The 20461-nt window shown below is 49.4% G+C and overlaps 1 protein-coding gene and 1 non-coding gene across 7 annotated transcripts in view; one reads left to right on the top strand and one right to left on the bottom strand.

Moving 5' to 3' along the window:
* Window positions 1-20461, top strand: part of RARB (retinoic acid receptor beta) — a 595561-nt gene that overhangs the window by 546173 nt on the left and 28927 nt on the right. The window lies entirely within an intron of this gene.
* TRNAG-GCC (transfer RNA glycine (anticodon GCC)) lies at window positions 2764-2835 on the bottom strand. Its single transcript has one exon. It is a non-coding gene; the product is annotated as a tRNA-Gly (tRNA).

Genomic DNA, 20461 nt, shown 5'->3' with positions numbered 1-20461 from the left:
GGAGCTTCACTAGACTTGAACAAACAAACAAAAAAAAATGGGGGGAGGAAACAGCAAGATGTGAGTCCTTCTAGTACATGTTATTGGCGCACCTGGAGAGAACTGACAGGTAGCCAGGAGATTTATCGAGTTCCTCTAGTAATTGCTGCTCTCCCCCCGTTTTTGATATACGCCCCCTGGAGAAATACCATATTTTAGTTCTAAATATTTTTCCAATACCCACTGAAGCGGCAGCTGACATTACGGGTATTTCAGGGCGAGCCCCGGGGGATCTCATTTCGAGGAGGTTTGACTCTGCATTTGGAGCCTCGTAGTCATCTAACTGTTTACTCTGGTGGTAAGGCCTGCTCGCCTCTTTAGGAGGGAGGCTGGGCTCTTCCCGTCTGTGGCCTCTCCTGGTTGAAGTCTCACCGGCGTCCAGATTGGGAGTGGCGAATCCGTCCGCTGTGTGCTGCGCAGTCACCTGGGCCCCCCGCGAGCAGCGGCCCCTCTGAGGGTCCCCCTGCCTGCTGGGCCCCCTTGAGGCGCCAAGGAGTCCAGGACAGGGGAGAGGAGGCCGCGTGGGGCTGTCAGGCCCACAGACAGACAGACAGACTCAAAGGAGAGGCCTCCAACCTACATCTGGTCCCGGAGAAGAGCATGGAAGACTGAGAACGTTGCAAGAGCTGGAGCTTCCTGCAGATCTCGAGAGAGACCGACGACGGGCGGGTCCAGCGGAGACGCCTTTCGCGGAGACGAGGTGTCCGGATGCAGCGCCACGGGATGCGCTGGGCGGCCGGCCCGAGAGACCGAGGGCACAGGCTCCCCGCGGGCCAGCCTGTCTGCTCCTACGATCTTGGGCGGATCAGACTCTGGAGGCCCGCGGGGCTCTCTGTCTGCGGCTGGGCAGAGCACGTTTTGGAGCGCTGTTGGGTTTTGCTCTACGCACCTCATTCTCAGAACATCACCCATGGCATCTGGAGCAGGACATCCTGGGACTCAGCTGTCCGCTGGGAGACACGACGGAGCACACTGGAAATTCAGGGACTGGGAGATTCAGCCGCAGGGAGGAGATGCTTGCTCTGAACTGTTATGAGGGGCCACGCGCGAAAAGGAGAGCCGCAGAGTTGGCGACCGTTTGTCGCGCTCTGGATCTTTTCAGCACCTGTGTTAGATTAGTACCTTGCCCTCCTGGTCGGAGCAGCCACCACGGAGAGAAGCCAGGTGCCTTGCTGGGATTCGCTCAGCTCCCGGGCCAGGGTCGAGACCTAAACCAGCTCCCGCACCCAGCGCTTGGCGCCTTGTCATAACGGAGAGCTCCAGAGAGGGACTCCAGGGATCAGTAAGGGGATCCCTGGCAGCTCTAACCACCCCCCAGGTCTCCATTCAGGACACACGTTCAAAGTCCCCTCCTCATGTTTGAAACATTCCAGGCACAGGGAGGGAGTCCTCTGTCACAGTACCCAAACAAGGTGAGGTTAGTCTGAGAACATGTGCCGCTTAAACACAGTGGGTTGAGACCAGGGGCCCCTTTGCAGTTAAGGTCCTGGGGAGTCAAAGCAGTCTGCATGGTTGACAATGGCCAGTTCACCATCTCTACTTTTCTGGAGCCTCTGGAAAGGGAATAAGTGAGTGTGAGCGTGTGTATGTGTGTTTGTCTGTCTTAAGGGGTTGAGAAGGTCATGACCTGCAAAATAAGATCGTCATGAAGCCTGCAGGGACAGGATCTTAGCAGAGTGCTGGGAGCAGCAAGTTGCTCCCTCCAATGAAGTGCCGTAGTGAGGACCTTGGTCACCTGAGCGCTCCCCTGGATGCTTTATGGGGCCCCACGAGAGAGAATGAGTCAGGACACCTCTGTGGACACGGCTTGTTTTAGCTCTAACACTTTTATTGCTATTTTATTATTATTTTTGCCTAGCGTTCACAGCTGGGCTATTGTCTGCAAATGTTACTCACAGAGAGGATGCAGGCAGACAGAGCCGACTTCAGCAGGTCCACGGGATTAGGGGGACCCACTGGGGCCCGGGCCAGGCGGAGGGTCCGGAGTCACTCAGCTGACAGCAGCACAGGGCGGGGTCGGGTGAGGGCATCAGGGGTCCCCTTAGGAGGGGGTCGGTGGGTGGGGCTGAGCGACGTCCGGGGGCGGTAGGCGCACGTCTGACGCGGGGTGGGAAGTCAGGGGCAGAGGTGGGGCTCGTGCCTTCCGGGTGCACGTGCTTAGATGGCTTGGGCAGGATCTCAGGACTCATGAAGGGGGAGAGGAGGGCTCGGGATGCTCCCGGGGTAGAGAGCCCTTTAAATGTGCTGCAGGGAGGCCTTGTGGGGGTCCCAGCATACGGCTGTCTCAGGTGCAGTGTTTCTTACTAGCTTTCTCAAAGGGGCCCTCCATCGCCTCATTATAAATATGGGAATCAGCAAGAGTTCTCGGAGAGGAGAAGTCCAGTCCACATTCTTAAGCATTCCTCTTTAAATATATATATATATATTTAAGTATAAGTATATATTTTTTAAATTATATATTTAAATTATATATAAGTATATATATTAAATTATATAAATATATATTTTTAAAATTATAATATTTAAATATATATATTTATATATAAATCTATTGACATGAAGTGACGTGAAGTCCACTCAGTCTTGTCCAACTCTTTGCGACCCCATGGACTGTAGCCCACCAGGCTCCTCTGTCCATGGAATTCTCCAGGCTAGAATACTGGCTGCTGCTGTTGCTGCTGCTAAGTCACTTAAGTGAGTTGCCATTCCCTTCTCCAGGGGATCTTCCCAACCCAGGGATCGAACCCGGGTCTCCTGCATGGCAGGCAGACGCTTTACCGTCTGAGCCAGCAGGGAAGTCTATTACTTATATTATAAATCTCTTACTTCTTTTCACATATAAATGTATGTATTTGGCTGCACTGGGTCTTTGCTGCTGCACACGGGATATTTAATCTTCGTTCTTCATTGCAGCACGTGGGCTCTTTAGCTGTGGCGGGTGAACTCTGAGCTGAGACACGTGGGATCTAGTTCCCTGACCAGGGATGGAACCTGAGTCCCCTGCATTGGAGCTCGGAGTCTCCCCCGCTGGACCCCCAGGGACGTCCCAGCATTGCTCTTTTTGAAGTTAGCTCAAGGCACTTTTTAATGTTTCATAATTCTTGCTATTTTTTTAAAAGTCCAGATGCATCGTAAGGAAGTCCCACAACTTACTGGCCTTTCCCAGTTTGGAAATAAGACGGCTATCACCAAGAGCCCTGGCGTAGGAGGGTCAGGTTGACCCTCAGGGTTGACCACAGGCCCCTCTGCGGTCAGGATGCCTGGTAATGGAACATCTGTGTGATTAAAAATGGCACTTGCTGGAGTGGCCCTACCATTGTGCAGTTTCCCAAATTTAGTCAGAAGATTCCAGGGTAAGTGGGGGAACAGGCCGGACAGGGGGCCCAGTGGAATTAGAAGAATATCACTATAGAGTCCAGCATTCCTCTCCAGCTTAAGGTCCAGCCACCCTTAACTGCCTGCAGAGTTCTGCTGTGTGCATCTCAAGACACGGGGCATGCTGAGCTGGGAATGCTGCTCGCTCTGGTCGGAAGGGACGCGGAGAGGAGGTGGTGGACATCCTTGTCTCGGTGGCTGGTGAGGGCAGCGTGACCGCTCCTCGAGTTCTGGACGTTTCCAGGATGGCTGGCTCTGCTCTGAGTATAGGAAGGTCACCATCTTGCACTTGTGGTCCAGGTTTCAGGTCGAGTCTCCCCCTCGGCCTCTCTCCCTTCTAAAATCTGTAAGAAAAAGATGAAACCTCACTCTGCTAAAATGAAGCAAGGGTATGGAAAAAGTTATGAAAAAAAAAAGGAGTTGGAAATATTTCAGAGGAAAGCACGCAACATCTCGACCTCTTGGGGTTTCTTCAAAATCCTCTGGAGGGAGGAGTCCGGGAGGAAAGGAGATTGGCCAGAAGTTGATCATTGAAGCCGGCTGTTGAGTGGCTTGGGGGCTTGTGGTACCATTTTCTCTACTTGTAGCATGCTTGAAACTTTCCAAAATAGATACACTTAAATATAAATACATGTTGTCAGGAAAGGAGAAATTAATGACACGCCCATTGAGGTATAATTTTATGTTTTGAAGCTTTGAAATGAAAAACAGAAATCTTAGGAAGATGTGCAAAGTATCGTTTACTTGGTGAATTTTATGAAATATGTGAAGTGTTGTTGCTCAGCCTCTTAAGTCAGGCCCGACTCTGCAACCCCACGGACTGTAGCACTGGAGGCTCCTCTGTCCTCCACTGTCTCCCAGAGTTTGCTCTAATTCGTGTCCATTGAGTCAATGATGAAAAGTAATGGTGCTTAAATGTCTTAAAATTTTAGTTCTGGGGAGAGGATATTTTTTGGCCATATTGTGCAGTTTTTTGTTTGTTTTTCTGGAAAGACATGGGTAAATAAAACAGAACCCTACTGGCTGCTGTCTGTCGACCTTTCTGGCCGTCAAGTCTCACCGTCCTTCCTTGTGGAAGGTGCCCAGGTGTGCTCTTTGGCATCCCTGGAGGAAGGGTGGGCAGGGTGCAGGTCAGTTTTCTTTAGAGAATCTCCGGATACATCTTTCTTCTTCTTCTCCATGTGAATTAGGTTTCACTGTTTGTGAGACTCCCTTTTTGAATAGGCCATCTTGCAAAAGGGCAGAGGGGAATGCAACAACTTTGGAGACTCTCTGAATAGAAATTAAAGAAGAATAAGGATTTGGGAGGAGACCCCCCCACCCCCGCCTCCAAGATCATCTGAGGTGTTGCTTCCTGAGACTGTGGAGCAGTGAGCGTGCTGCACTGATCAATCGCATCTCGTGTATCCAGGCTCCCACCCCCAGCGAGGGCTGTGCCTGGAGGCCTTTGGCGCATGTCTGCCTGATGCACTTGTAGGCATCGGCCTTGGGCATCACTGCACCGGGTGGGTTTGCAAGCTTTGTTCAGAGGCCTTGTGAGAGTTGGAACCCCCTCACATCCCTAGAACACCTCCCAGAACACGAGGACTTCAGACCCCCGAGTCTCTCTGCTTCCGGGGTGCTCACCCTTCCCCAAGGCCTGGGAGGTTCTCCACCTACTTCACTGCTCTCCACTCAGGTGTTCCCTCCCCAGGAGGGTTTCCCCTGCCCTGCCCCTCACTCCTGCTCCACTGACCCCGCTGCTGTCTGGGGAGGAGGGGGTGTATGTGCCTGCTCCATCGCTTCAGTCATGTCTGATTCTTTGCGACCCCATGGAGTGTAGCACGCCAGGCTCCTCTGTCCATGGGGTTTTCCAGGCAAGAACACTGGAATGGGTAGCCATGCCCTGCCCTCCTCCAGGGGTTCTTCTGGACCCAGGAATTGAACCCGTATCTCCTGCATTGATAGGTAGATTCTTTACCACTGTGCTGAAGTCCCGCTTTTTATTCTATGTGAGGTGAGGGGAAGAGTCCGCCTCTAGCTCTCAGCCAGGGCCTGGATGTGTGTCACAGTCAGGGACGGTGGGGAGATGGGAAGGAGGGTCTCCAGAAGAGAGTCTGTGGGGATGTGGGGCTTTGGTGCAGGGCAGAAAAAGCAGTTGATGTCCACCCTGTGGCCTGATTACTGAAATCAAAGGGAAAAACAAACGTGGGAGAGTGGGAGTTAAGCCCTTTCTATTTGTTAAAAATACTTTCTTCCCTAATTTGGATTTATTGTGCAAACAACTTCTTATAAATCAAGGGCATGTTTTTAGAGCGTGGTTCTGCCAACTTCACCCCATGGGCCGGATCCCCCCAGTGTGTTTTGGGAAGAAAGTCCTTTGGGAAAGAAGGGTTTTTTTGTTTTTTGGTTGGTTTTTTTAATTTTTGTTTTATGTTGGAGTCTAGTTGATTTACAATGTTGTGTTTCAACATTGTTAGTTGAAACTAACAATAGTTAGTACAGCAAAGTGATTCAGATTATGTGCACACGTGTCCATTCTTTTTAAATTCTTTCCCATATAGGCTGTCACAGAGGACTGAGTAGAGTTCCCTGTGCTATGTGGTGGGTTTTTTTTGTTGTTTTGTAAATTAATTTATTTTATTTATTTAAAGGCTAATTGCTTTACAATACTGTAGTGGTTTTTGCCATACATTGACATGAATCCTCCATGGATGTACATGTGTTCCCCGTCCTGAACCCCCCTCCCACCTCCCTCCCCATCCCATCCCATCCCTCTGAGTCATCCCAGTGCACCAGCCCTGAGCACCCTGTCTCATGCATCAAACCTGGACTGGCGATCTGTTTCACATATGATAATATACATGTTTCAATGCCATTCTCCAAAATCATCCCACCCTTGCCCTCTTCCACAGAATCCAAAAGTCTGTTCTATACATCTGTGTCTCTTTTGCTGTTTCGCATATAGGGTCATCGTTACCATCTTTCTAAATTCCATATATATGTGTTAGTATACTGTATTGGTGTTTTTCTTTCTGACTTACTCTGTATAATAGGCTCTGGTTTCATCCACCTCATTAGAACTGATTCAAATGTATTCTTTTTAATGGCTGAGTAATACTCCATTGTATATATGTACCACATCTTTCTTATCCATTTGTCTGCGGATGGACCTCTAGGTTGCTTCCATGTCCTGGCTATTATAAACAGTGCTATGCAGTAGGTTCTTACCCGTTATTTATTTTATGTATAATAGTGTGTATATGTTAAGCCCAGTCTCCCAACTTACCCCTGCCCCCAGTCTTGCTGGAACACCCTCCCAGGTTCAGGGCTCTCGGTTGATCTGGGAACATCCCGCCTGGGCTGCTGTCCCTCCTCCAAAAGCAGGCTGGCCTGGCCTGTTCCTGCAGTGACAGTGCTCTCCACGCCGAGGCTGGCGCAGCTCAACTCCAGCTGGGCTCTGTTGGAGTGCGTCGTGGGCCAGCCCAGATGCAGGGGCTGGGAACAGCCTCCACCTCTGGATGGAGGCGCTGAGGTGTCAGGGTGCAGAGGGGGTCTGCAGGGGGAGAGCCAAAGGGTGGGGCTGCTGCCCTTCCCACGCTGCACCCCCGCCCTGGCCCTGAGGGCTTGTCAGGGGTCCCATGCCTGCAGGGCAGTCCCTGAGGCTGCATCTCAGCACTTTCCCCAGGCGAAGGACCTGGTTTCTGTTTTATAAAATGTTTTAGGAGGGAAAACAGGAGAATGTCAACAAGAACGGAAATTCATTTTCTGAAAATGAATTGGGTTTAGGGGACCAGAGGAATGAAATTTTTGGTCATTAGAACTCATCCTTTTTAAGAAGAATTTCTTGGGGTATAGTTGACTTGCAATGTTCTGTTAATTTCAGGTGCACAGCAGAGTGATTCCGTTGCTGTTGTTTAGTCTCTCAGTCGTGTCCAACTCTTTCGTGACTCCACGTACTCTAGCCCATCAGGTCCTCTGTCCATGAGATTTCCCAGGCAAGAATCCTGGAGTGGGCTGCCACTTCCTTCTCCAGGGGATCTTCCTGACGCAGGGGTCAAACTCGTGTCTCCTACTTGGCAGGCAGATTGTTGACCAGTGAGCCAGCAGGGAAGCCCTGGTTCAGCTATGCATATACACATTTTTCCACATAGGCCACTAACAGAGCATTCAGTAGAGTTCCCTGTGTGAACCGACAGATTCTTGTTAGTTACCTGTTTTATACATCGTAGTGTGTAGATGTCAATCCCAGTCTCCTAATTTATCCCTCCCCTCTCCATCCACATAAATAACCATAAGTTTGTTTTCTGTGACTATGACTTTACTTCTGTTTTGTAAATAAGTTCATTTGTACTTTAAAAAAAAAAAAAAAAAAGATTCCGGCATATATGACCGATGTCATATGATATTTATCTTTCTGTGTCTGACCTCAGTATAACAATCTCTGGGTTCATCCATGTTGCTGCAAATGGCATTATTTTGTTCTTTTTAGGGCTAAATAGTATTCCATTATATATGTACCACATCTTCTTTATCCATTCCTCTGCCTATGGAAGTTCAGGTCGCTTTCATGTCTTGGCTGTTGTAAGTAGTGCTGCAGTGAACATTCGCGTGCATGTATCTTTTCTAAATAGACTTTTCTCTGGATACATGCCCAGGAGTGGGATTGCTGGGTCATGAGGCAGCTCTATTTTTAGTTTTTTAAGGAACCTCCATGCTGTTCTCCATAGTGGCTGCAGCAATTTATATTCCCACCAACAGTATAGGAGGGTTCCCTTCTCTGCACACCCTCTCCAGCATTTATTGTTTATAGACGTTTTGATGATGCCACTCTGACTGGTGTGAGGGGGTACCTCACTGTGGTTTCGATGTGCACTTCTTCAGTAATTAGTGATGTTGACCATCTTTTCGTGTACCTTTTGGCCATCTTGTTTTCTTTGAAGAAACATCTGTTTAGGTCTAATGCCCATTTTTTGTATTCAGTTGTGTTTTCTGATATGGAGCTGCCTCAGCTGTTTGTATATTTTGGAGATTAATCCCTTGTTGATTGCTTCATTTATAAGTGCTTTCTTCCATTCTGAGGGCTGTGTTTTTGTTTTGTTTATGGTTTACTTTGCTGTACAAAAGCTTTTAAGTTTAATCAGATCCCATTTGTTTATTTTTGTTTTTATTTTCATATTCTAGGAGGTGCATCAAAAAAGATCTTGCTGTGATTTATGTCATACAGTGTTCTGTGTTTTCCCCTAAGAATTTTACAGTGTGTGGGCTTACATTTAGGTCTTTAATCCATTTTGAGTTTATTTTTGTGTATGGTGTTAGGGAGTGCTCTAGTTTCATTCTCATATATGTAGCTGTCCAGTTTTCCCAGCAGCACTTAGTGAAGAGACTTTCTTTTCTCCATTGTATAATCTTACCTCCTTTGTCGCAGAATAAGTGACCATGGGTTCATGGGTTTACCTCTGAACTTTCTACCCTGTTCCACCGATGTATATTCCTATTTTTGTGCCAGTACCATACTGCCTTGATTACTGTAGCTTTGTAGTACAGCCTGAGGTCAGGCAGGTTGATTCTTCCAGCTTCATTCTTCTTTCTCAAGATTGCTTTGGCTATTTGAGGTCTTTTCTATTTCCATACAAATCTTCATGGAGAGTGTCGTTTCATATTTGACAGCCTGTAACTTGCTGTGAAGAATGTATGGGACACAGAGCAGGATACAGGCTTCTCTGAAACAGTCTGCTGAGAAATTTCTTCTTGTTATTTGAAGATCCCGCCTCCTAACCCCACCCCCCACCCCCCAGCATCAGATATTGCCTTAAAGTCTTCACGTGAAAAAAAATCTAAAGGGAAGTACCAGCACTTCTGCTCAGTCCTGTCACTCTGGATACATGGTCCTTATTTTAAGACTCTAGATTCCTGACTCTCAAACTCCCTGCAGTTTTACCAAGTCAGAAAAACCCACTTAGCAGCCTTTCAGACAGACGAGGGCAGGTTGAGCTCGGTAGAGCTAACTTCTGCTTATACAGCAAGGCATGTCCTGCCCATGAAACTGGCTCCTGGAAGTGGACGCTGAACTGTCCTTTCCTAAACTGGAGGTTCGAACAGATGAGGTGCGTTGATCATGCAGTGGGTGTGAGTTTACTCCTGATTTAAAGGCAGATGGCCAGGCACAATGTCTTCAATGTCCATTTTTTAGCATCCCATTTTAAAATATAATTTTACTTATTTATTTTTGGCCATGCTGGGTCTTCACTGTGGGTTTTTCCCTAGTTGCGGCAAGCGGGGACTGGTCTCTCGTTGGAGTACTCATGCTTCTCAGCGCGGCGGCTTCTCTTGTTGCAAAGCACCAGACCTAAGGGCTTCGGTAGTTGTGGGGCGTGAACTCAGTTGGTGTCGCGCATGGTCTTAGTGGTTCCGCGGCGTGTGGAATCTTCCCCGAGAGAGACTGAACCTCAGCCGCTGCGCCAACAGGGCAGTCCTAGCATCCAATTTAATAGCATCAGTAAAATCCTTCATCTCAGCCCTGATGATGCTGGATGGCGCTCAGGGGAAACAGCGCCTCCAGTGGACAGGGCTTTGGGAGCCACCCTGGCAGAGAGGTCCCTTGCTGCCAGAGGCAGGGGCAGAGGAGGGCCCCGGTAGCGCCCCCCAGAGGCCGCCTGCACTTTCTCCACTGCTCCTGGCCGAGCGCTGTCTTTCATGCGTCAAGCACGAGGGTTTGTTTCCGGAGTTAAATGTAAGTTATTTGCTGTAGTTCATCCAAGATTCTTCTCCAGAGGAAAGGCTTTGTCCCTTCCAGCAGAGCCAGCAAGCTCCAGTCTCCTGGCGTGCAAGGGTGCCCACCGCACTGGGCCCACCGGAGAGACAGGCGGCCGCACCCGGCTGCCCGCCCGCCGGCCCAGACGCGGCAGGGAAGGGCTTGGGGGTGTGAGGCGGGAGGAGCACGGCTCCCTTAAGACGTCAGCGCTGCATGACTGAAAGCGGCCAGGGAGAGGGAAGTGCGTTTAAAATCGCTTGGAAAGTTTTATTAGGCGAAGGTACCACTTTAACACAAGTATTTGGATCTTCTGTTATTCAGCTATTCGAGGATTTTCTATAAGTCCTTGGGATAACTTGAAGAAGCTGAGCGAGGCTGGTAGATCCTGGTTAAACTCTCCAAATGCTATATCCAGACTATTCTCCCTCCCCACCAAGACCTGCATATTTAATATTCTCCAAAAATTCTAAGTATGCTCCATGCCCGGTCACTGTGAGCGCCGGCCATTCCTGAGGCTTTGCCCTTGTGCAGGGCCTGCAACGCCCTCGGATGCTGCCTCGTGGCTCACTGCAACGGCCCCTGGAGGATGCTGTTTTGACCTCCGTTTTGAAACCCTCAAAGCAAGGTCCTAGCACAGGGCTGTGTTCAGTTTGTTGTTGTTGTAACTTCTGGCTGTGCGGGGTATTCATTGCTGGGCGGGCTTGCTCTAGCTGGCGGTGAGCAGGAGCTCCTCCCTAGTTGCGAAGTGAATGTCTAATTGCGGCGCCTTCTCTGGTTGCAGAGCAGAGGCTCTAGAGTGCAGGCCCCGTGGTTGCGCTGCACACACAGGGTTAGTTACCCTGAGGCACGTGGGATCTTCCCGGCCCAGGGATCGAACCCGTGTCTCCTGAATTGACACGCAGGTTCCTGGTGGTTCAGCCATAAAGAATCCACCTGCTAAGGCAGGAGATGCAAGAGAGGCAGGTTCAATCCCTGGGTCGGGAAGATCCCGTGGAGAAGGAAATGGCAACCCACTCCAGTCTTCTTTGCCTGGAAAATCCCATGGGCAGAGGAGCCTGGTGGGCTACAGTCCTTGGGATCGCAGAGAGTCAGACTCGATTAAGCACATGCCAGGCCTGAGCTCTTAGCACAGAGCCACCAGGGAAGCCACCAGAGCTGTATTCATTTAACAGACACTTATGGGCGTCCTGTCCTCAGACTGGTCCAAAGGGCACGTGTCATGTTTGCAGTGAGACAGTGTAGCCGCAGCCTCATCCTCTAAGCTCCTTTCTCTGTGTCTTTGTTCCAGTTTCTACGCATGCCTCCATGGCGCCTGCAATATTGGGAGAAAGGCGCTGTCCCCACCGCCCAGGGGGTCCTGACCCTGGGGCTATCTATGTGTTCCTCTCACCCCAACCCCGCCCAAGGCCACACTGGGACCTGCTCTGTTAATTGCTTGAGAAAGAATCCCAAATCCTGAAATAATGGGGAAGTATTTCCGAGTATTTCCTGTTAGTTACAAATCCACCTGCCTTCAAGTCCATGGGTGGTTCATCTACATAATTAGTTCAGCAAATGGTTTTTAAACTAAGATGAAACTATGTTTTGGGGGTTTTCTGTCAAGTATAGCGGTATGTTAGTTACAGACCCTCCCCTGCTCATGGCCACCAGACAGCTGTCATCACCGGCTGAGGCTCGTTATTTGTGCAGTTAGTTAAGGAGGTTAAGAGTCAGGATGAAGGGACTCCAGACTTTAATATTCAAACAAGAATAAACAGACCATTATGCCTCCTTCACTAGACTGAATCTAGAGGATTTTAATGGACAGAAACTGTTGATTATATTTTCCTTTCCTATTTTATTTTTGATGTGAAAGAATTTCTAGCAAAGTGTTGTTTCATCTTCTCCTGAGTCCAAGTGAAATCTCTTCCCTTTCGCATGTTTCCTGGATTACATTTTTATTGTGTGCCTAGGAATCAATATTCCAGATACATGCACAAGTGCACACATTGAAATGAACACGACTTCATTTATTTTCATGATTAGACATTCAAATAAAAGTGCTTGGGTGTCTGTTTTCATATTCATAGGTCGAGATCCGTACATCAGAGGTATTTGTATAAGTGACATTTTTATTACATTCATTTCATTTGCAATATGATAGTGGATCATAAATATGTTACTTTTATGCCACCGAATCTGATTTGTGGCACTTAGCCCTCACAAGGAGAATACTTGATATTTTATGGAGCGCCTTTCGTCCAAGAAGCGTTTTGCCACACGGGGCCAGGCTCTGCCAGGCGTGTAAATCACGCTCACAACCCTCTGCACGTCCGCTGCTCTATCAGCCGCACTGTTGGGGCCGAGAGTGGCCATGACTGCCCTGCGCGCCGGGAGGCAAGGGTGAGACCTTGAATTAGGGGAAGAAGCAGGCTCAGGCAGGTTCTGTGTGCTGCCGTTGGGTCCTGACAGCCGACAGCCCGCATGCACCCCACGCTCACCCTTCACCGTGGACCGAGCAGGCATCGAGCCCTGTAGACACACAGACAGGTAAACGCCAGCCCTCGCCTTCCAGAGGCTCACAGCCTGGGGCGGGGGGCCGTACGAGAGACTGCCTGTCCCCCCACAACAGGATGGAGGCGCTGAGGCAGAGGTGATGGCAGGGGCCCCCCACCCCCAGCCCTCTGACGGATGCACCATGCCTGTTCCCTGGCACGTCACAGGGCTGACACATGTGCCAGCCAGTTGCAGTGGGAGTGAAAGAAGAGACCAAACGTCACACATCGCAGGCTCCCTGTGGGCCTGAGCCCCCCACCCCAGACTTGGAGAGCAGAGACTCATGGGTCTCCCCCACCAGCCCGGCCTTCCCTCCTCTCATTCTCCCCTTTCTCCAGCATCAGTGCCTGATCCAGGACCTCCTCCCCAACCGCCCCCTGTGCATGCATGCACACACACACACACACACACACCACACCCCCACACACACACGCATACACACACATGCACACACACACACTGCCCCCCTAAACACACATACACACACACCACTCCCTCCCATACACAAACACATACACACCCATACACACACACCACTCCCCCCATACACACACTCATACACACACATGCACATGTACGCACACTGCCCCCCTAAACACACACATACACACACACCACTCCCTCCCATACACAAACACATACACACCCATACACACACACCACTCCCCGCATACACGCATTCATACACACACATGCACACGTACACACACTGCCCCCCTAAACACACACAGACACACCACTCCCTCCCATACACACACACACACACACACACACACACACACTGCCCCCTACACACATGCACACACACACACACGTACCCAGTAACACTCAGTGCTCCTGCAGCCTCCTTTATGACACTCACCATATCATAGCATCACGTATGAGTGTGACACACACAGCTGAGGGCCCTGGAGCCAGGATTTCTGAATTCCAAACCCCCTCCACATCAAGTATAGGATGGGGCAGGTTATTTACATTTCTGTGCCTCGCTTTTCTCATCTGCAAAATGGGCATGATGATGACACTTCCCTGTCAGGCGGCCGTGGAACTGAGTGATCTGATGTGAACAGAGGGCTTCAGGAGTGCCCGTAGCTGCTGTGGAAGTTGTACTAATATCACAGCCTTGTGGTAACTCTCGCTCGAGGGACAGCACGTGTAGTGACAGTGATGCCAACAGCCCTGCCTCTGTCGCTGTTACCAGATGACCGTGCGTCTCCCACCACGAGTGAGTGCCGTGGAAGCAGGGGGCTTGTGTGCTTCCCACCTCACTGCCCCCAGCAGATGGCACAGGGTGGGCACTCACATAATATTTGGCAAATGGATGAATGGATGGACAAAGCAGCGGTCCACCTGCTCATGTGGTGCCGCTGCCCGCCAGCTCCTTCAAAAGCCTGACTGCCGCTTGTAGCCACCGACCCCCGATGCCGCCCACAGGCCCAGGGTGCTCAGGTTCACCGTGTCCACACAGGAGGGCTCCCGTCCTTCTTCCTGTGTGACTAGGGGACCCGCCCTTCCCGCCCAGTGACCACTGACGAGAGAGGCTGTGAGGGGGGCTGGCCACTCCAGGAGGGGATGCGGTCAGATCCCAGCCCTGCAGCACCCCAGACCTCACCACCGCCCTGTGCGGAGAGAGCTTCTGCTGCAGCCCGGCCACCGCTGACGTGAGCCCGAGGGGGGATGGAGCCAGCGCCCCTAGCTCTGCACTGCTTCGTCCCCCGCTGCTGGTGGTTTTGGCAGCCATCCGCACGCCTGGCCCAGACACCATGTCTCATTCCACAGCACTTCAGAACCATTGAGCAGAGCGAGCTGCTGGAGCCGATGTTTAGAAAACCCGTCCATCACCGTAGGAGCCTCTCCGTAATAGGGGCATTGTCACCAGGGTGGGGGGCTGCGTGGTGCAGCTGCAGAGAAGTCTGCGGTAGTCCCAGGAGTCCTCTGGTGATGGCGATACGGGGAGGGGGGGGCTTTGCTTGGGGAGGGCACAAGCCATCTGGAAGGGAACGGAGGTCAACCCGTGGTCCCTTGGCCACCAGACAGCCACTGAGCATGCCCAGGCCTGGACCCTGAGCACAGCAAGCGGAGCTCTGGCCTCAAAATGAGCAACACCGCCTCCCTGCCCAGCTCACGGGGTCCCCTTCCCGCCTCACCTCTGCTTCCTGGCGGGGAGCGGGTGCTCAGGGCTGGCCCCCTCCACCCAGGTGACCCTCTAGCGCTGTGACTGCTCCTCGGAGCTTCATGTTCTGGGGGCCGCGGGTGGAGAGACGGTGGATGGTGCCTGGGCCTTGGGGCTGTGGGCAGTGCACGTGGCCCCTCTTTACTTTTCTGTATGTTCTGCTCACATCCTGATGATTTGCATACAGGGTGACCCGGGGCCTCCAGTGTCTAGATTGTAGACACGGAATCAGAACACCCAGCACCCCGGTTCGCTGTGGAGTTTACTGAGCTCCTTGAGGCAGGGTCTGGCTCTCACTGAGCCGTCCGTGAGCAGTGTTGCTGCCGTGGCTAAGTCAGGCGGGCCAGGTGCCGTCGTGGCCAGAGCAGGCCCGAGCGCTGGGCGGCTGTGCCCTGGTGGGCTTTGGGCTTTTGCTGTTGGCTCTTGTTGTTTTAAGATGTAAGTCACGTAATACTCATCATTTTAAAGCAGCGGTCCCCAGCCTTTTTGGTACCAGGGACCAGTTTTGAGGAAGATGATTTTCTCACGGACCAGAGCGGGCTGGGGTGGCTTTGGGATTCACGCGCCTTACGTTTATTGTGCACTTTGTTCTATTATTGTGACGTCAGCTCCGCCTCGATCATCAGGCATTAGATCTGGAGGTTGGGGGCCCTGCTTTAAAGTGTGCAGTCCAGTGATCTGTAACACATTCACGTGGCTGCACAGCCTTCAGTTCAGTTCAGTCACTCAGTCGTGTCCGACTCTTTGTGACCCCGAGGACTGCAGCACGCCAGGCCTCCCTGTCCATCACCAACTCCCACAGCTTACTCAGACTCAGGTCCATTGAGTCGGTAATGCCATCCAACCATCTCATCCTCTGTCGTCCCCTTCTCCTCCCGCCTTCAATCTTTCCCAGCATCAGGGTCTTTTCCAATGAGTCAGTTCTTCGCATCAGGTGGCCAAAGGACTGGAGTTTCAGCTTCAGCATCATTCCTTCCAAGGAAATCCCAGGGCTGATCTCCTTCAGAACGGACTGGTTGGATCTCCTTGCAGTCCAAGGGACTCTCAAGAGTCTTCTCCAACACCACAGTTCAAAAGCATCAATTCTTTGGCACTCAGCCTTCTTCACAGTCCAATTCTCACATCCATACATGACCACAGGAAAAACCATAGCCTTGACTAGATGGACCTTTGTTGGCAAAGTAATTTCTCTGCTTTTGAATATGCTATCTAGGTTGGTCATAACTTCCCTTCGAAGGAGTAAGCATCTTTTAATTTCATGGCTGCAGTCACCATCTGCAGTGATTTTGGAGCCCAGAAAAATAGTCTGACACTGTTTCCACTGTTTCCCCATCTATTTTCCATGAAGTGATGGGACCGGATGCCATGATCTTCGTTTTCTGAATGTTGAGCTTTAAGCCAACTTTTTTACTCTCCACTTTCACTTTCATCAAGAGGTTTTTGAGTTCCTCTTCACTTTCTGCCATAAGGGTGGTGTCATCTGCATATCTGAGGTTATTGATATTTCTCCTGACAATCTTGATTCCAGCTTGTGTTTCTTCCAGTCCAGCGTTTCTCATGATGTACTCTGCATAGAAGTCAAATAAGCAGGGTGACAATATACAGCCTTGACGTACTCCTTTTCCTATTTGGAACCAGTCTGTTGTACCATGTCCAGTTCTAACTGTTGCTTCCTGACCTGAATACAGATTTCTCAAGAGGCAGATCAGGTGGTCTGGTATTCCCATCTCTTGAAGAATTTTCCACAGTTTGTTGTGATCCACACAGTCAAAGGCTTTGGCATAGTCAATAAAGCAGAAATAGATGTTTTTCTGGAACTCTCTTTCTTTTTCCATGATCCAGTGGATGTTGGCAATTTGATCTCTGGTTCCTCTGCCTTTTCTAAAACCAGCTTGAACATCAGGAAGTTCACAGTTCACATATTGCTGAAGCCTGGCTTGGAGAAGTTTGAGCATTACTTTACTAGCATGTGAGATGAGTGCAATTTTGCGGTAGTTTGAGCATTCTTTGGCATTGCCTTTCTTTGGAATTGGAATGAAAACTGACCTTTTCCAGTCCTGTGGCCACTGCTGAGTTTTCCAAATTTGCTGGCATTTTGAGTGCAGCACTTTCACAGCATCATCTTTCAGGATTTGGAATAGCTCAACTGGAATTCCATTACCTCCACTAGCTTTGTTCATAGTGATGCTTTCTAAGGCCCACTTGACTTCACATTCCAGGATGTCTGGCTGTAGGTCAGTGATCACACCATCGTGATTATCTGGGTCATGAAGATCTTTTTTGTACAGTTCTTCTGTGTATTCTTGCCACCTCTTCTTAATATCTTCTGCTTCTGTTAGGTCCATACCATTTCTGCCCTTTATCAAGCCCATCTTTGCATGAAATGTTCCCTTGGTATCTCTAATTTTCTTGAAGAGATCTCTAGTCTTTCCCATTCTGTTGTTTTCCTCTATTTCTTCATCTCCCCAGAAGAAACCCTGGGCCCACCTGCAGTCACTTCCCATCCCCCCACCCTCACCCCAGCCTTTGGCAACCACCAACTGGCTTTGTATGGATCAGCTTACTCCAAACATCCCATAGGATCAGAACCACAGGAATAGAAAAGAAGGTCCGCTTCTTTCACTGAGCATCATGTTGCCAACGTTCATCCGTGTTGTCATGTGTGTCTGAATCCTGTGCCTTTTTGTGCCCGTTAATACTCCACTGTATACAGACCGGTTTTGTTTATCCATTCATCAGTGGATGGGCAGGTGGGTGATTTCCACTTCTGGGCTGTTAAGAATCACACTGCTGTGAATGTTTGGGTGTAGGTTTGCACAGACGCGTATTTTCTGTTCTCTGGCATGTCCACCAAGCAGTAGAGTTGCTGGATGCGTTTTTTTTGAGGACCTACCAAACTGTTTTTCTCATGCCAGACCATTCTGTCAGAAGACCATCTTGCTTAGGTAGGACTTTTGTGTTAGCTGAAGGAGAATGTTCTCAGCAGGGCCAGGAGGGAGTAGGGGGCACATGCCGACAACCTGCCCACGGAGCCCAGTGTTCACATAGGACCTCAGGCCATGGGCTCCCCCTCAAACCCGGGTGACCCTTGGCTCTCCTGTGTTGACTGTTTTCTCCGCATTCTCCCTACTCTAATTTATTGAAGTATAGTTAATTTATAAGGTGGTGTTAATTTCTGCTGTGCAGCAAGTTGATTTGGGTATACATGTATGTATACACTTTCTTTTTCACGTTCTTTTCCATATACTTTATCATAGGATATTGAATAGAGTTCCCTGTGTATACAGTAAGGCCTTGTGTTTATCCATCCTATACATTATAGTTTGCAACTACTAACCCCAAACTCCCGATCCTTCCCTCTCCCACCTCCTTTCCCCCTTAGCAACCACAGATCTGTTTCTATGTCTGTGGGTCCATTTCTGCTGCATAGACAAGGCCTCGTGTGTCATATGTTAGACTCCACATGTAAGTGATATCATACGGTGTTTGTCTTTCTCCACCTGACTTCCTTCACTTAGTATGATAATGTCTTGGTCCATCCACCTCTCTACAAATGACCCAGTTTCGTTCTTCCTTTTTATGGCTGAGCAGTAATCCATTGTATGTATGTACCACATCTTTATCCATTCATCTGTTGATAGTCATTCAGGTTGCTTCCATGTCTTGAAAAGTGAAAGTTAAAGTCCCTAAGTCATGTCCAACTCTTTGTGACCCCATGGACTGTACAGTTCTCCAGGCCAGAATACTGGAGTGGGTAGCCTTTCCCTTCTCCAGGGGATCTTTCCAACCCAGGGATCAAAACCAGGTCTCCCGCATGGCGGGTGGATTCTTTACCAGCTGAGCCACCAGGGAAGCCCATGTCGTGGCTATTGTGAATAGCGCTGCTATGAACGTAGGGCTTCCCGGGTGTCTCAGTGGTAAAGAACCCCCCTGCCAATGCAGAAGGTGTGGGTTTGATCCTGGGTAGGGAAGAAGGGACGGAGAAGGCATTGGCACCCCACTCCAGTACTCTTGCCTGGAAAATCCCATGGACGGAGGAGCCTGGTAGGCTCCAGTCCATGGGGTCACTAAGAGTCAGGCACGACTAAGTGACTTCACTTTCACTTTTCACTTTCATGCATTGGAGAAGGAAATGGCAACCCACTCCAGTATTCTTGCCTGGAGAATCCCAGGGACAGAGGAGCCTAGTGGGCTGCCGTCTATGGGGTTGCACAGAGTCGGACATGACTGAAGCGACTTAGCAGCAGCAGGGAAGAAGGAAATGGCAACCCATTCCAGTATTCTTGATTGGGAAATCCCATGGACAGAAGAGCCTGGCAGGCTACAAGCCCATGGGGTCCCAAAAGAGTTGAACACAACTTAGCAATTAAAACAACAAACAACAACAAACACAGGCATGCATTCATCTTTTTGAAGTAGAGTTTTCTTCAGATATATGCCCAGGAGTGGGATTGCTGGATCATTTGGCAATTCTGTTTTTTGAAGAACCTCCATGCTGTTTGTCATGGTGGCTACACCAGTTTTTTTCCCACCAACAGTGTAGCGGGGTTCCCTTTTCTCCACACCCTCTCCAGCATTTGTTATTTGTAGACTTTTAGACAATGGACATTCTAACTGGTGTCAGGGGGCACCTCATTGTCGTTTTCTCTAATACTTCGTGATGTTGAGCATTTTTTCATTGTTCCTGTTGGCCATTTGTATTTCTTCTTTGAAGAAATGTCTATTTAGGTCTTCTGCCCATTTTTTGATTGGACTGTCCTTTTTGTTATTGTTAGAGATGCTTGTATATTTTAGAAATGAAGCCCTTGTCGGTCGGTCATATCATTTGCAAATATTTTATCCCAGTCCATAGATTGTCTTTTCATTTTGTTTATGGTTTCCTTTGCTGTATAAAAGCTTGTAAATTTGATTAGAGCCCATTTATTTTTGCTTTTATTTCTATTGCCTTGGGAGACTGACCTAAGGAAACGCAGGTGTGATTTATGTCAGAGAATGTTTTGCTATGTTCTCTTCTGGCTTTATGGTGTCATGTCTTACATTTAAGCCTTTAAGCCGTGTTGAGTTTCTTTTTGTGTGTGGTGTGAGGTGTGTTCTGACTTCACTGATTTACATGCAGCTGTCTCAGCTTTTCCAGTATGAGTTGCAAAAGCGATCGTCTTCTCCCCATTGTATATTCTTGCCTTCTTTGTTGAAGAGTCAAGTGGTGTTTAGGTGAGTGTGTTTATTTCTGTGCTGGCTATCCTGTCCTGATGGTCTGTATCTGTCTGTGCCAGTGCCATGCCATTTTGATTGCTCTAGCTTCATAGTGCTGTCGGCGGTCTGGGAGGGCTGTGCCTCCTGCTTTGTTCTTCCTCAGGATTGCTTTGACAATTCTGGGTCTTCCATGGTTCCATATAAATTTTAGGATTATTTGCTTTCATTCTGTGAAAAATGTCATGGGTGACTTGATGGGGATCACATTGAGTCTCTGGATTGCTTTGGGTAGCATAGCCATTTTAACAATATTAATTCTGATCCAGGAGCATGGGATGTCTTTCCATTTCTTTGAATCATCTTCCGTTTCCTTTATTAACGTTTTATAGTTCTTAGCATGTAAGTCTTTTGTC

Source organism: Bos taurus, chromosome 27 (assembly GCF_002263795.3).
Source record: "Bos taurus isolate L1 Dominette 01449 registration number 42190680 breed Hereford chromosome 27, ARS-UCD2.0, whole genome shotgun sequence".
NCBI lineage: Eukaryota > Metazoa > Chordata > Mammalia > Artiodactyla > Bovidae > Bos > Bos taurus.
The sequence above is the reverse complement of the archived record's forward strand: the minus strand, read 5'-3'. Positions and strand labels throughout refer to the sequence as shown.